This window comes from Grammomys surdaster, unplaced genomic scaffold, assembly GCF_004785775.1.
Source record: "Grammomys surdaster isolate TR1022 unplaced genomic scaffold, NIH_TR_1.0 196, whole genome shotgun sequence".
Lineage (NCBI taxonomy): Eukaryota > Metazoa > Chordata > Mammalia > Rodentia > Muridae > Grammomys > Grammomys surdaster.
In genome coordinates, this window is record NW_021604641.1 from 729499 (window position 1) to 743828 (window position 14330).

Below are 14330 nucleotides of genomic sequence, written 5' to 3' on the forward strand. Positions count from 1 at the left end.
TCTCTCTCTCTCTCTCTCTCTCTCTCTCTCTCTCTCTCTCTCTCTCTGTCTCTCTCTCTGTCTCTCTGTCTCTCTCTGTCTCTCTCTGTCTGTCTGTCTCTCTCTCTCTCTCTCTCTCTCTCTCTCTCTCTCTCTCTCTCCCCTTCCTTCCTTCCTTCTTTCCTTCCTTCCTTCCTTCCTTCCTTTCTTTCGTTCTTTCATTCTTTGTTCCTTTCTTTTTTCTTTCTTTCTTTTGACAATGTGTTCTATCACAGTATATTATGAAGGAAGTCAGGTCAGGAATTCAACGGAAGAAGCTAGAGATAGGAACTGAAACAGAAGTCATATTTAAATAATGCTTATAGGTTTAATCCTCATGGCTGTTTCAGACTCCTTTTTTGATACAACTTAGGACCACTATCCTACAGGTTAAACAAAGTATGGTGAGTTGGACACCCCAACATAAGTCATTATTCACAAAATGCCCCCACAGATATGACTATAGGAAAACTAATGTAGGCAATTTTTAAGTGAGTTTTCTCTTTCACAACATGTGTCAAGTTTATAAAAACAAAAACAAGAAAATGGGAAAATAAAATGACAGCTAGCAAAAAAGATATAAACACAGAAAAGTAGACAAAGGGTAGATTAGATTTATATATATATATGATAAATAGAAAGATGATTGATAGACAGACAGATAAACAGATAGATTGACATACAGATAGAAATATAAATAATACATAAGTATAGAGTTTTGATAAAATACAAATAAGAGTTTATGACTGTAGGTATCTCTTGCAGAAATGCCTATGACAGCACCTAGCAAAAGCTGACATGTAGAACAGAAAACTTGCCTAATAAAATTGAGTTACAATGTCTGTTAGGAATAGGAAACAAGAGTTACTGTGGATGGATTGCTGTCTTGCAAGGCATATTGTATTCTCTTAACAAAAGTGATTGCTAAGAGAATATAATAGATCATCTAACTTGTAAAAAAGAAGATAACCATATTTCTATACCAACACATTGCCAAAAAATTTTTGCTTTTCAATTTTGTAATATTGGTCTCTTTGGTTTAATAGTCTTTGGTAACAAAGAAAACATGATGTTATCTTTTGTCAAAAAGTTAAGAACAGTATGTGGTTATTAGGTGCCACTAATAAAAAAGAAATCCACCAAATATTTAGATATAAATTGTCTTGGTTATCCTTTACTAAATATTTGTCAATTTGATAATTTATATAACTGCAAATTTATACAGTCAGTCAAAGCCTATATGAAGTAGAAAAAGTTATTTCAAGGTCTAGGAAGTGGTTGTATACACTGGTTGTGAACACTTTTAATCTCAGCAGAGATCTCCGAGTTAATTTCAGGTAGACCTCTAAAGTTCGAGGCCAGCCTTGTCTATAGAGTGAGTTCCAAGACAGCCAGAACTACACAAGAAAACTCTGTCTTGAAAAACAAAAACAAAATAAAAATAGTATTAATAAATATGCTATATCTTTAAAAGTTTGTGATAAACTCATGATTAAAGATTAGGTGCATAACGTTTATCAGGTGTGGTAATGAAGTAAAAAAAATTGGAATGTGTAAGCAAAGAATAAATGTCTCAAAACAAGGGATTGGCTATTGTCCACCTGCAGTAGTATGCGCTGTAGTATCTACAACTACTCTGTTTTGATGTTTTATAGTAAATAACCAATCCCTGTCTGTACAAAGTTACCATTTTTCTTTATTTGTCTGTACAACTAGTTTATATTAAGAATTTGACTGTAGAAAATATTAAGATGAAGTCTGAAATTACATTCTATTAAGAGAATATTATGTCTGAAGAAAAGAATCTTCACACTCAAATATATGTAGCTATTTTCTAACATTAAATCTATTAGTGGGACTTTTTTTACATATGTATTTATTTTAGCAGACATGTTCACTTCTTACTGAAAATATGAAACAGCTTCTGAGGTGCAATCTTTTGTTTTGATCATAAAGGATTAGGGGGAAAGTGAGGGTAGGGTGAGTTAACGAAGTAAGTATATATGAATAAAACTTACAGAAATATACTAGTATGTAATCTCATTATAAATTATTAACATACATAAAATAGAGTTTGAATAGAAGTGTTCTGTATGAATAGACAGTGTGGTTTCCAGAAGACATAAGTTAGTAAATAAATATAGGTGCCAACCATAAGATACTTCCTTTGACTTATTGGTCAGGGAGGCCCAATGAAGCACCCATAATAAATCAAGTACTGGTATTGCTTTTGTTCACCCCCTCTCACCAGAGCTAGTTGGCAAGAAACTGCTGCTTAAGATTCTACTTATTTTATATGCATAACATAGAGAATCAATCTCGGACTGTCTGAAAAAAATCACTCTTTGATATATTGCTTATGTAGTCTGAAAGACGAGACAAGCAGGTAGACAGAGGGAAGAGGTATCATTGGTCTTACTCTGTGCTGGATCCTGCATGCTTTACTAACTTGCATGACAAGATGTGTCAACTGGTGCTATGGTGTGATGCTGGTTATGAAGATAAACAATAGTCTTTTTAATTTTATATATGAACGGTTGCAGCATTAGTATTTCCTGCCTATTAGTGTAAACTTGGTTAAACCCTGATGGTAGAAGGAATCATAAGTGCTTAATTGGTAACTAATGTTTTGCTAACTATCTCTGTTGTAAAACTGCTTCCTAACAGGCCATAGATTTGTGCTACTCAAACCATGTACTTAGAGGTGGGTTTTTTTTTTTCAGTTAATGTTTAGTGTAGAGATTTCCTTTTTTTAAATATTTGGCTGGGTTTTTTTTAATAATTTATTTTTTCTCAAATCGTAATTCATTCACACAGGGGTTATAAACACAGAAAGGCAGGATGTGGGGAAGGGAATGACACAGGAATGTGAGTGTTCAGGGGGAATACAGATATCTTTCAGAACCAGGTATCGGCTGGGTGAAGGTTCAGGGGACAAGTCACTATGAATCTGCCTATGACTCACTTGTCCTTATCTAAGTTGGTATTGTCTGCCAAGGCTACCTATTTACAAGGTCTATGACTACTCAGGCTTGTAAATTTCCACAAGAGTTGCCTGTTTACATTAGCTTATAGCCATCTGTTTCAATGTTTTTCCACTGAGACCCAAGACTTGGTGTTAGTATACATGTATGACAGGCCTATTGCTGATTTTAGGCCTATGGCTGATTTTAGGCCTTCAGTGTGAAAGCAGGGCTGTCCCTGACATCTCCTCCCTTCTCTATATATAGAAGGGCTGTGGAAATTGTAAACTTGTGAAGGCGGGGATAGAGGCCTGACCTCCAGTATTTGAAGGGGACCTTGTAATGGATCCAGTCCCCCTGTCATTGTCCAGTGAGGCATGAGGGCCATACCCATCAACCCTTATGCAGTCAGGCTTGTCCCTCAGGGAACTCAGAGAGATGTTTTAATCTTTTATTTATATTCCCTTGCAGTGCTTAGCCTTGCAGCCTAAGCAAGGATTCAGATCGCTTGTCAGAGGGGTTCTGGGTGGCCCCTCTCTTCTTGGTCTAGGGGCAGAAGCCCCCCCTTTTAGGTTGGGTGGAGATGGGTTTTGGAAACACCCTGTATAAAGTAACAACCTCATCTTGAGTCTCGTGGTCCTCCATAGCTAACTTATGATATTGTATCTGAATTGGTTTTGCTACCCAATTATTTATCTGTTGTATCACAGAGTTAGTCCACCTATTTGAAAGCCAGGGACAAGAAGAGAAAAAGCAAAAATAACCCAAATAATGGTCCCAAGATGGGAGGAAATAGGGTTGACAACCTTGGAGAAGCTGCAAACCAATTCTTGTACCAGCATTCGTCTGTTTCTTTCTATCTCTGATTCTTCTCAGGGCCTTCACTGACCTATTTCATGCTGTCTTTAACCCTTCTTGTCTTGTCTATGTAAAGGTAACCTTCTTCTTTAAGGGCTGTATACAATCAAGAGCTGTACACAGCCTTTTCTGTTGTAATAGTGTAAATCAAGTCCAATAAGGATCTTTGCGATTTTATGAGGTCTCTACAGACAGTGAAACGAGGGATTTCTTCAGATTAGTGATGTTTGATGTTCTTGTCAGTGGTCCTTCGAAGGTCTGAGTAGTATAAGTTCGGAGGCCAGCATCTTGATTAGAACTTCTAACAGCAGACATCAAGGGTGATTCATTTTTACCTAGAAAGGAAAACGAAGGGAATTCTCAGGGAGATTTCTCTTCCCTGGATGTAAATTGTTATTCATCTTATTTATGGTTGGGCCTGGCTTTGTAGGAGTATCTATTTATTTCATTAATCTTTTTGGTAGCCAGTTAGCTGTGCCTTCTCTGGTATCAAACAGGCATATCAATCCTCTGCCCTTGTGGGGAACTGGGTCTGGGCCATTCCCTTTAAGGGTAAGAGGGTTCTTCCCCCATATCTGTGGCAAAGTTTTGTTGGTCTCGGTGGTGCCAGAGGCAGTAAGCAGCAGATTTGCCATGAGCTTTCAGCTTTAGAGAGATAAAAGTGAACAAGGCATGATGGAGAGTATTTCAGGGGGACTCCTTATGAGGGGGTACCGTTCCCCCTCTTTTGTTTTTAAAGCCAATTTTTCAGAGTTCTTGTAAAATCAGGACAGAAGCACCAACAGTCGCTCCTTCCACACTCAGAGAGTCATGAAGACCCTATTTAATGATATATAAATCTATATTAATAATCTTTTGTCAAAGGACTGTTATAGCACAGCCGACAACTAATCAGACTATATAATATATCGATTAGTAATAGCTTCTACTACTTTTTGTGAGATTACCTCTCTTTTGTCAATTAATTGTTGAGGAAAATTAGGATTTACATCTCTCTTGAAAATATTGAACAGAGACTTAAATTCTTTTGTGGTGAGCTTAAAATAAGATCTTAACCAATTAGCAACTCCTAGAAACTTTTGAAAATAGTTTAAAATATGTAAAATCTCTCCCTCTCTCTCTCTTTTTTAGACCCTTTATCTGTGATTTTTTTATTTTTTTATTTTTTATTTTTTATTTATTTTTATTATTTTTTTATTTTTAAAAAAATTTTTTTGAACATGAAATGCTTTTTTATAGCATGTTTTACAAGGGGAGGGGGTAAGAGGGGCCAGGTGGTGGAAAAGTACAGAATTTTCTTGGCCTCTGCCTTGAAACATGTCATGGTCTATACGGTACACTGCCTTGAATTATGATCTACCTGCTATTCTTCAGAAGATATGGTACACTGCTTGAGTTCTGGTCTCCCTGCTATTCTTCAGAAGATATGGTACACTGCTTTGAGTCTATCTGCAGTTGCCAAGCAGGATCTTGCAGTTGCCAAGCTTCAGGGGACATTGTGCAGGTGGGGAAAGGTAGAGGGTGAGGGTAAGGGCGAGGGTGGTCCTGGCTTCTGGCATCTCCCCCTTCTCTGTTTAGTTAGAGAAGGCATCTTATGATCAATCCCAACTATGTGAGTTTTGAATTTGGATGTCTAATTATGGGGGGTCCTAGACAAGTTGACAACACCAAAACATTGATGTGAGACGAGTCACATCGATGGTCGAAAAATAGAAGGAGGGGGTATGAGATAAGGGGTTTTGGGGGAGAATGGGAGAGGAGATAACATTGAAAGGTAAATATGCATAATATCCAATAAAAAAATCACAGTAAGGCTTAGTTCTCAAAATGACAGAATGGCTTTCCACTTCTACTCACAACAGCTGTGGCTAGCAGCACAATATCACAGCAATTAAAGTTTCAGAATGGATAGGATGAAGGTTTATGAACCCTCAAAACTGGTTCAGGAATTATTGTTAGTTGATGGATGCCAAGAAAGAGAGAGTCATTTTTCATCTTAGATATGGTAACAGGTAGTTTTTCCATAACCCAGTGTATGGACTTACAATCATGCACAGAACTAATGAGACCTAGGATGTTATTAATAGCACTATAATAGCACTATAAAAAGAGGCATGATTATTGGAGTAATATTGCATGAGGATATTATGGATAATTAAAGAAAAGTAGTGATGAATGGATATGATCAAAATTTATTTTATACATACTTCAATCATTTAAATATTAGAAAATATATTATTTCAAAAATAACATATATGTTAATATTTCTTATATTTATATCTCCTGTCCAAAGATCATATTCAAGTTGGTATATGCCATACAGTTCAATCAAAAGCATATCAAACTTACAGTGCCCAGAGTTGAATTTCTAATCCCAAGCCCAGATGGGCATGTACTTTCATTATTATGATTACTATTATTATTGTCATTATTATTATTATCATGTACAGTATAGGAAATCAAATCTGTATCTTACCAAGATGGTAGTGCCAAACTCATAGTTTTCTTTGGATTTCTTTTCTCCCTCTCTGTCCTCCTTTTATCTTTCCTTCTTCCCTTTTTCCATCTCATTTTTATAGCATAATTGATGATATCCTGAAAAATTCAATTTTACATACAAAATTCAATTTTATAATATCTGAACCTTTTTGCCTTTCTCTACTCCTAGGACCTCAGCACATTTAAATCATCACTTAATTGGATTTTTGTAATGGCTTCTTAACGATTTTCCTTATTTTATCTCAAGGTGCCTCAGAACTCTGTATTCCAAAATAATTTTTTTAAATTTTAACATACTTACATAAAATAGTAACAAATAAATTTTGTTTTAAATTATCATTCAAATAATCATTTCAATTCACTCATTTTAATGCTATTTTGAAACTTTTTATATTGTTTGTTTTATTGTTGTTTTGTTGTCATTTATTGTTTTTAGTATTATGTAGCCCAAGTAATCCTTCAACTCACTATGTTATCCTGGATGACTTTCTAATTTTGATCCTCCTTTTACTACTTCCTATGTGCCAGAATTTCAAACATGTATCTCATGCCTATTGTGGGGAAAATGTACATTTAAACCAGGTCTTACTCAATCTAGGCAAACATTCTCTCAACTGAGTCCTATCCCAGCTTCTATGTACATTTTAATCATACCTTCTATTACTTTATGTTCAAAATCTTTGGTCTTTTTCTGTTCTCGGTACAAACCAGATAATTACATTTGTCTTTTGTATTTTCTCTTTTTGGAACAATGTTCAAGCAATTATCCCTGAGCTCTTTTTAGTTTAGCTTATCAGGTAAAGGTTCCTTCTTGTCATGTCATACCTGACAATCCTATCTAATCAATGAATTGTGTTTTACTATCTGACTACCTCTTCTCTGTATTTTTCCCAGCATATTACCCAGTGACTTGACTTTCATTTATCTATTTGTTTGCCATCAACTTTCTGTGAAAGTATAAGCAACATGAAGACTGTATGGAGGGATTACACCCATTTCCACTATTTTTCTTATTAAGAAGAGTACTAATCTGGTCCATCAGAAATCTGCAATTAATATTTGCAAATTAATTAGTAATATTTACCAAGTTATATCAATGGAAATCAATTAATTGTAATGATAAACTAAAAAGATATGATATTCAAATATTATTCTAAGTAAAAGTATATCTTGCCAAATAAACACAGCAGGTAAAGAAACTTTCTATCTAAGTTGTTCCCCTTAAATTGTTTTGTGGGACTCACATGGTAGTAGAAAGAAGTGACTCTTTAAAGTTATCTCTAAAACACATCAGACACATGATGACCTGATTTGTATATGTAGAAAGTGATATGTAGAATGTGACCAATGTTATATATGCAGAAGAGATAAATATGTGTAACAATACAATTTTAGAATTCAATATAAACTCATAAAATGACAAAAGATTTCATATATATTCATAAATATATGTATGTAATATATATATATATATATATATATATATATATATATATATATGAATTCATTATGGGAAAGGAAAATTCAAATAAGTATAAATTACCAAATTAAATATAAGCCTGTGGAAACAGAGTATATTTGCTAAAAAGCAGATACTGGAAAACAATTGATGATTAACAAGTTTAATATAGAAATAAAATTTAAATAGATATTTTTAAGTCACAAAGTACTAAAACATGTACACTATTTTCTTGTAATTAAAAATGATGTCAATATGCTATATGTGGTGGCACACATCTTTAAGATTGCTTCCTAAACACAGAAGCTGGATCTCTGGGAGATCCAGGCCAGCCTGATGCATGTAGTTTATTCCAGGCCAGATAGAGTGAGACTATATCTCACAAAATTGGTTCTGCCAGCAGACTTTAGTTTCATCATATTCATATGACTTTAATAAAATGATTTTTGAAAAGGTTATAGGAGAAATATTTTAATAAAAATAAAATTAAAATATAATTTGTATTATAAAACATTTATTAAGATTCTAAGAAGTTGTACCTTAACAAAACCATCCTCTGGCTAATAATGTTACTTTTTCTGTAAAATTTCCTTAACCATTAAGGATTTTAAATGCTTCTAATTAAATGTCATTATTTAATTTCAGGAACAGAAACAACATTTTATTATCAAAAATTAATCTAAAAAAAAGCTGTATTTTTTTCCCTATCTACCCAAAAAACTTACGGAAAAATCAATTACCTAATGCTGTAATGTTTATCAGATTGCGACTGGTGGCTGGTATTATTTCTTAGATAGTTTTGTTTCTGTTTCAGTAATAAATATCAGATTTTATAGTGTGCCTGTGGACATAAGTTGCCTCCAGTTATTCTAAATATGATTAAGGGGAGAAGAAACACAGATCATAATAATAGAAACAGCACTCTTACTGAACCTGCAATCATATCAACAGATTTATGTGTTGCCAATTGAGTGTTAACTGCACAGGTTGTCTCCTCTGTTCTCATCTATTGTAAGGGTGGCTGGAAGCTTTACTGCATACTTCCTGGATATGTTCCCTTATCATCTAGACTGTGTACACAGGGAATGCAAACTAATTTTAATGTGCACTGAAGCAAAATATTACTGAGAAGGTGAAGCTACTAAACTATTGGGCATATAAATTGTTTGCAAGCATTCATGACTTTATGATTATCAGGCATTCCAAATGTTCCACACCACTGGTTCTCCCCATTAGTACAGATAACGGAGATGAACATTATTCTAGTAGAGGAAGGTGAAAATAACTCATTTTCACTTTCCTTATACAAGCAATAGGTATGGTTACTTTGATATATTTCAAGAAAAAATAAAGGAAACTTTAAAAATGCATTCAACCTCACAGAAGCCAAATTACAAGGAAGCTCCAAGGCGTGATGATTGAGTTTTTCTCAAAAGGGGAAGTGAAACAGATATTGCAAGCTGATGGAGGGAGATATTGAGTTGGAAAGTGCATGTCAAAGAGTGGCAGGCGGGAAGGGTCAGGTGTAGGGAGAACAAGGGAGAGAGAACAGAAATAGGCTGGGGTTGAGGGGGCAATCTTAAGGACATGCCAGTGACACAGGCTAGGGGAAGGTCCCAGGATGTTTATGGGCAACAATTACTGAGACTCCAAAAAGTGGGTGATATGGATCCTAAAGTGCCTGTTACCAGGCAGGACTCACAGTTGAGGGATAAGGACAGCAACCCACCCACAACTTCGACTCAAACGCTGACTTACCTACAAGATATATAGGTAAACCTTAGAGATGTAATGGAGGGAATGGCCAACCCAATGACTGGCCCAAACTGATATTTATCCTTTGGGCAAGAAACAGTTCCTGACACTATTAATGATACTCTGTTATATTTGCAGACAGGAGCCTAGCACAACTGTCCTCTTATAGGCTCCACCCAGCAACTAACAGAAACATGCAGAAATCCAGAGGCAAACATTAGATGGAGCTAAGGCAGTCTTAGGGAAGAGGTGGAGGAATGGTTGAGGGACTTGAAGAGGACAGGAAGTCCACAGGAAGACCAACAGAGTCAGCTAACCCAGACATATTGGGGCTGCCAGAAACTGAGCCACCAACCAAAGAGCAAGCACAGGCTGGACCTAGGGCTTCTGCACACATGTAGCAAATGTACACTTGCTTTATCTTCATGTGGACCCCCTCCCAACAACATGAGTTGGGGCTGTCCCTGAATCTGTTGACTGTTTACCTTTGGATCCTGTTCCACTAACTGGACAACCTTGTTGGCCTCATTGGGAGAGAATGTGACTAGTCCTGAAGTGAATTGATGTGCAGGCAGGAGGGATAGTGGGGGGTAGTGTGGGTGAAACCCAGAAGGGGGAAACCCCCCTCCTAAATGGAAAAGGGGACAGAGGGGGGAATGCGAAGATGATCTGTGTGAGGGAGGGCTAAAAGGAGAGGAGTGTCTCATCTTGAGGTATAATTGAATAAGTAAATATATTTTTAAAATTTTTTAAAGAAAAATAAAAACTGGCTAATAAATAACTCAAAATATAGTCCATTAAAGCATCATAAATCTATACTATTGATTGTGATTGTGCCCTGAATTTCCAGAGTGTGCTCAAAGCACATGGCCATCCAAGCCCTTGTGCTTTCCTGAAGATGCACTTGCTCTGTTCACTGGAACCGAGAATAGGTATCCCAGTGTATGGTACAAAACTTCCAAGCGCCCTCTTAGTTTTTGAGGAACCACTTTCTCTGTTAGCTTTGATATCCTGGTTATGTATCACAGTTCTTGATGGAAAGGTTCCATAGTAAAGGAACAAATGGTTAACTACCTCCCTACTTTGCTTTTCTGCAACTGTCTTAATATAATTACCAAATGAAACCTGGGGATAAAGGAGTTGAGGTGGCCTTACAGCTTATAGTCAATCAGGGGAGTCGGGAAGAACTCAGCAGGTAATTGGAGGTAGGAATGGAGACAGGGACTATAGAAAAATCCTGCTTATAGACTTTCTATCCTTGGCTGGGTCAGCTACCTGCCTTATATAATCCAAATGATCTGCTCATTTATGGCTCACAGTAACCTGGGTCCTCTCAAACCATGCTGAAGGAATTAATTCCTCAGTTAAAGTTCCCTCTTTCTAGATGACTATAGTGTATTACACAGACACACAGACACACACACACACACACACACACGCGCAGAAATGCATCTAAAACTCCAACTATTCTGGCATATATTTAAGATTATATTTCATAATCAAGTAATAGGAGGATCAAGAATCAACTTCACACTGTAACAGCATTCTTTAAATAAAAAGAATTTTCGATATTAGTCTAATCAATTTCAGAAAGCATAGAACATCATCCCTTTCAAATTAAAACTGCTCTTCCATTTTCTTTTTTTTTTAGATCAGAAAATTTTTAGTTTATTTATAAGGTTATAAAAATTTAGCCTTTTGTCTGTTCTTATAAGTAGATGTTATCACTCAATTTTTGAAGACTTCAAGTCAACTAACTCAGAACTTTATAAAGCACTAATGATCCCTTCTGAGGCAACTTGTGTGTTCTATTGCTCATCAAACTTACTGTTCCAATAAGCCTAGGGATTGAGATAAGATAGAGCTGACAACTATCTCCATAATCTTAAAAGCTAGGTGAAACAAATGTCCTCATGGTCCAAGAGACAGTCAAGTGTAGCCAGATCACTTGACCAGCAACTAGCGTGTGACTACATAACTTCTAGCAGCAGAACGCCCGGGACAGCCATGAGCAAATGCTTTCATTCAACTGCAAATTAATTTCTTTGTAAGAAATAATTTTAAAAAATACTCTAAAATGTTGTTCACCTGCCTGCAAACATGAAACACATCAATGATCTTGTTTGCCTCCATTTTTCCCTGTAGAATCAGGTGTACTGGAAACCTTACTAGTTTCAACAAAAACAGATTCAAAGGCAGCTTCCTGGTCATCCAAAGAATTGGTGGAAGTGACTCCTTTAATTAACGTTGGATTGGTAACAGACTGTTGTTGCTTGGGCATTGTACTCGATTCTATTGTTTTTCTGCCTCTTCTTTTACCAAGAATTTTGACATAGTTTGCAGGTATTAAGTCCTGTTGTTTGACCGTCAAGACTAGCCAGAAGCCAACCGCGCACTTTGGGTTGTTGTTCTTTGAGGGCTAAATTTAGCATATCACCAGCACGGAAAGAAATTTCTTCATCAGACACAGCAACAAAATCGTATTCTGCTCTAGCAACTACATGGTCATCCTCACCACTTGCCCAGTTGGTGTTCTCTGTTACTTCATCATTGTGTGTAGATAGAAGTTTCCAGATGAGATAAGGACCACCAAGAATAACAGCAAAGAATAGGAATATTGGCCAAGATTTTGCTGAGTTAGTTGTTTGGTCCTCGGCACCAAGGCAAGCCACAGTTCCTTCACTTTCTGCCCACAGGTCCTTGTTCTCAGAGCCTCTTCTTAAACCCATCATCCACTGTAACTGTCTATAAAGATATCTTATAGTCCTAACTAATGCAAAGGCTGAAAAAACCTTTGTAAAGTGTATTTTTAACCGGGAAAAGTGATTTGCTACATCCAATACAGCCCTGAAACTGTTATAGACAGCTGAAAAAGTAGCATCCATCATCATGCTGACAGAGGCAAATGCATGCACAATACTTTCAATGGACTGAAATGCACCTCTGCTGCTTTCTTCAGCTTGCTGAACAAACCTACTGGGAGGAAGATCATCTATATGGAGGCGGTTAAAGCCCAAACCATTGTATCCGTAACTATAAGGACTATAGCTTCCATAAAATGAATTTCCGTAGGCTCCATATCCAGAAGAAAATGAACTGTAAGCAGGTCTGAAAGTGTTTACACTGTTGCTCCCCGTCTGCTGGGATGGCCTGGGAAGAATAGGTGGGGGCACTCGGGTAAGTGTTGGTTGTCCAGGTCTTGTCAATAAAGTAGGGCCCAAATCAGCAGATTGGAAAGTGGGGCCGGGGCCGGGACCTGGGCCGGCCCCAGGAATTCGGCGGGTCTCCCAGGGTTTGGGGGGCGGTGGCGGCTGGGAGGCCATCTCTCCGCCTGCTCCGCTTCGGCTCAGGGCAGCGACTGCGCTCTTCCATTTTCTATGCCTCTATGTTTATATATGATTTGCATATTCAAGTCACCAATAAGTAATTTGTAGTGATAAGAACTAAAGATGAAAACTGATGTGATGAATTCCTTGCAAGCTTTCCCATTTGTGTTGAATTAGTGAAGACCTTTTATGAGACCTATTACATAGAGTTTAATTATCAAGCTTTTATCATGTGGGAGGAGAGATGGCTCCAGAGGTAAGAAGAGCATGTGCTGCTCTTGTTGAAGGGCACAGTTCCCAGCACCCACATAAGGGAACTCCTAACTGCCTGAAACTCCAATGCCAGTTTATTCAACACCTGTCATTGGCTACAGAGTTACCTATACTTATATGAACATACCTCCTCACACAAATACATACATACACATAGTTATAATAAATGGTCAAACTATCTCTTATCATTAATTGAATATTTGTTCTTAACATTCCAGTAGAATTTAAACTCTCCATTTTCTTTTAATTTTCCTTTTGATTACATTGGAATTTTTTTCTCATATGGTAAATTGCTGTCTTATTCATCATATGTAAGAATATAAGCACAAAACATGAAGATATTATCTATTTTCTGGGGTGATATTGAATTTTTCCCCTGACGTGTCTCACAGTTATTTGCTAGAAATCAAGACTGCATAGCAACTTTCCTACAGAAGGATGGGCTGAAGGTACAGAGTGAGCTTCTTCACTTCTGACTCCTCCTGATTCTAGGGTGATGTTGCTCAGATTTGAATTGCAAATATAGTTTCACCAACTCCTGGTAACTTGAGAGTGGAATCTTGATCTAACTGCCCTAAGCTAGATCTGTGATACCTTTGCAGCAAGATTCACCTGCTGGAGAACTAGTGAAGTTTTAGGGAAAGTTGCCTTTTGTCAAGAGCTCACAGTCAGAGCCACTGTCCTCCACTGAATAATGTCCTAGAAATATTTCTCCTTCTATTGATCTCAATTACTGAAAAAATTTTATCTGGTTGTTATCATTTTGTTCAACAGAAAAAGTAATTCCGAGTTACACTGTCTTGTAAATTACCACCTGGTTCATTATTATTTTAAATACATGTTCAAATCTGCCTAGAATCCCCATTAATTTTTTTTAATTTGGAATTTTATCTTCAAATACATAAATGAATTCATCCTGGAAAATTGTAAATATTCATTTACAATTCATTTCCATGTAAATATACTATTTCTCGTATTATTGTATAATCTCAATTTTACAAAAAATAGTATGTTTACATGGAGATGAAATTGTCATGTTTCCCATAAAGTTGACTAGATATTTGCATTCTCGTCACCTTATGATTTATTTACAATCTAATAAACTGGCATTTAAATCACAAGGATTGTGAAGATGAAATGACCTCATTTTACATCTCTAGAAACAGCATCACTGTTGAC

The 14330-nt window shown here is 36.5% G+C and overlaps 1 pseudogene; it reads right to left on the reverse strand.

Annotated features, from left to right (window-relative positions):
• Positions 1 to 11575: 11575 nt before the first annotated feature.
• LOC114623309 lies at positions 11576 to 12899 on the reverse strand (annotated as a pseudogene).
• Between the last annotated feature and the right edge of the window lie 1431 nt (positions 12900 to 14330).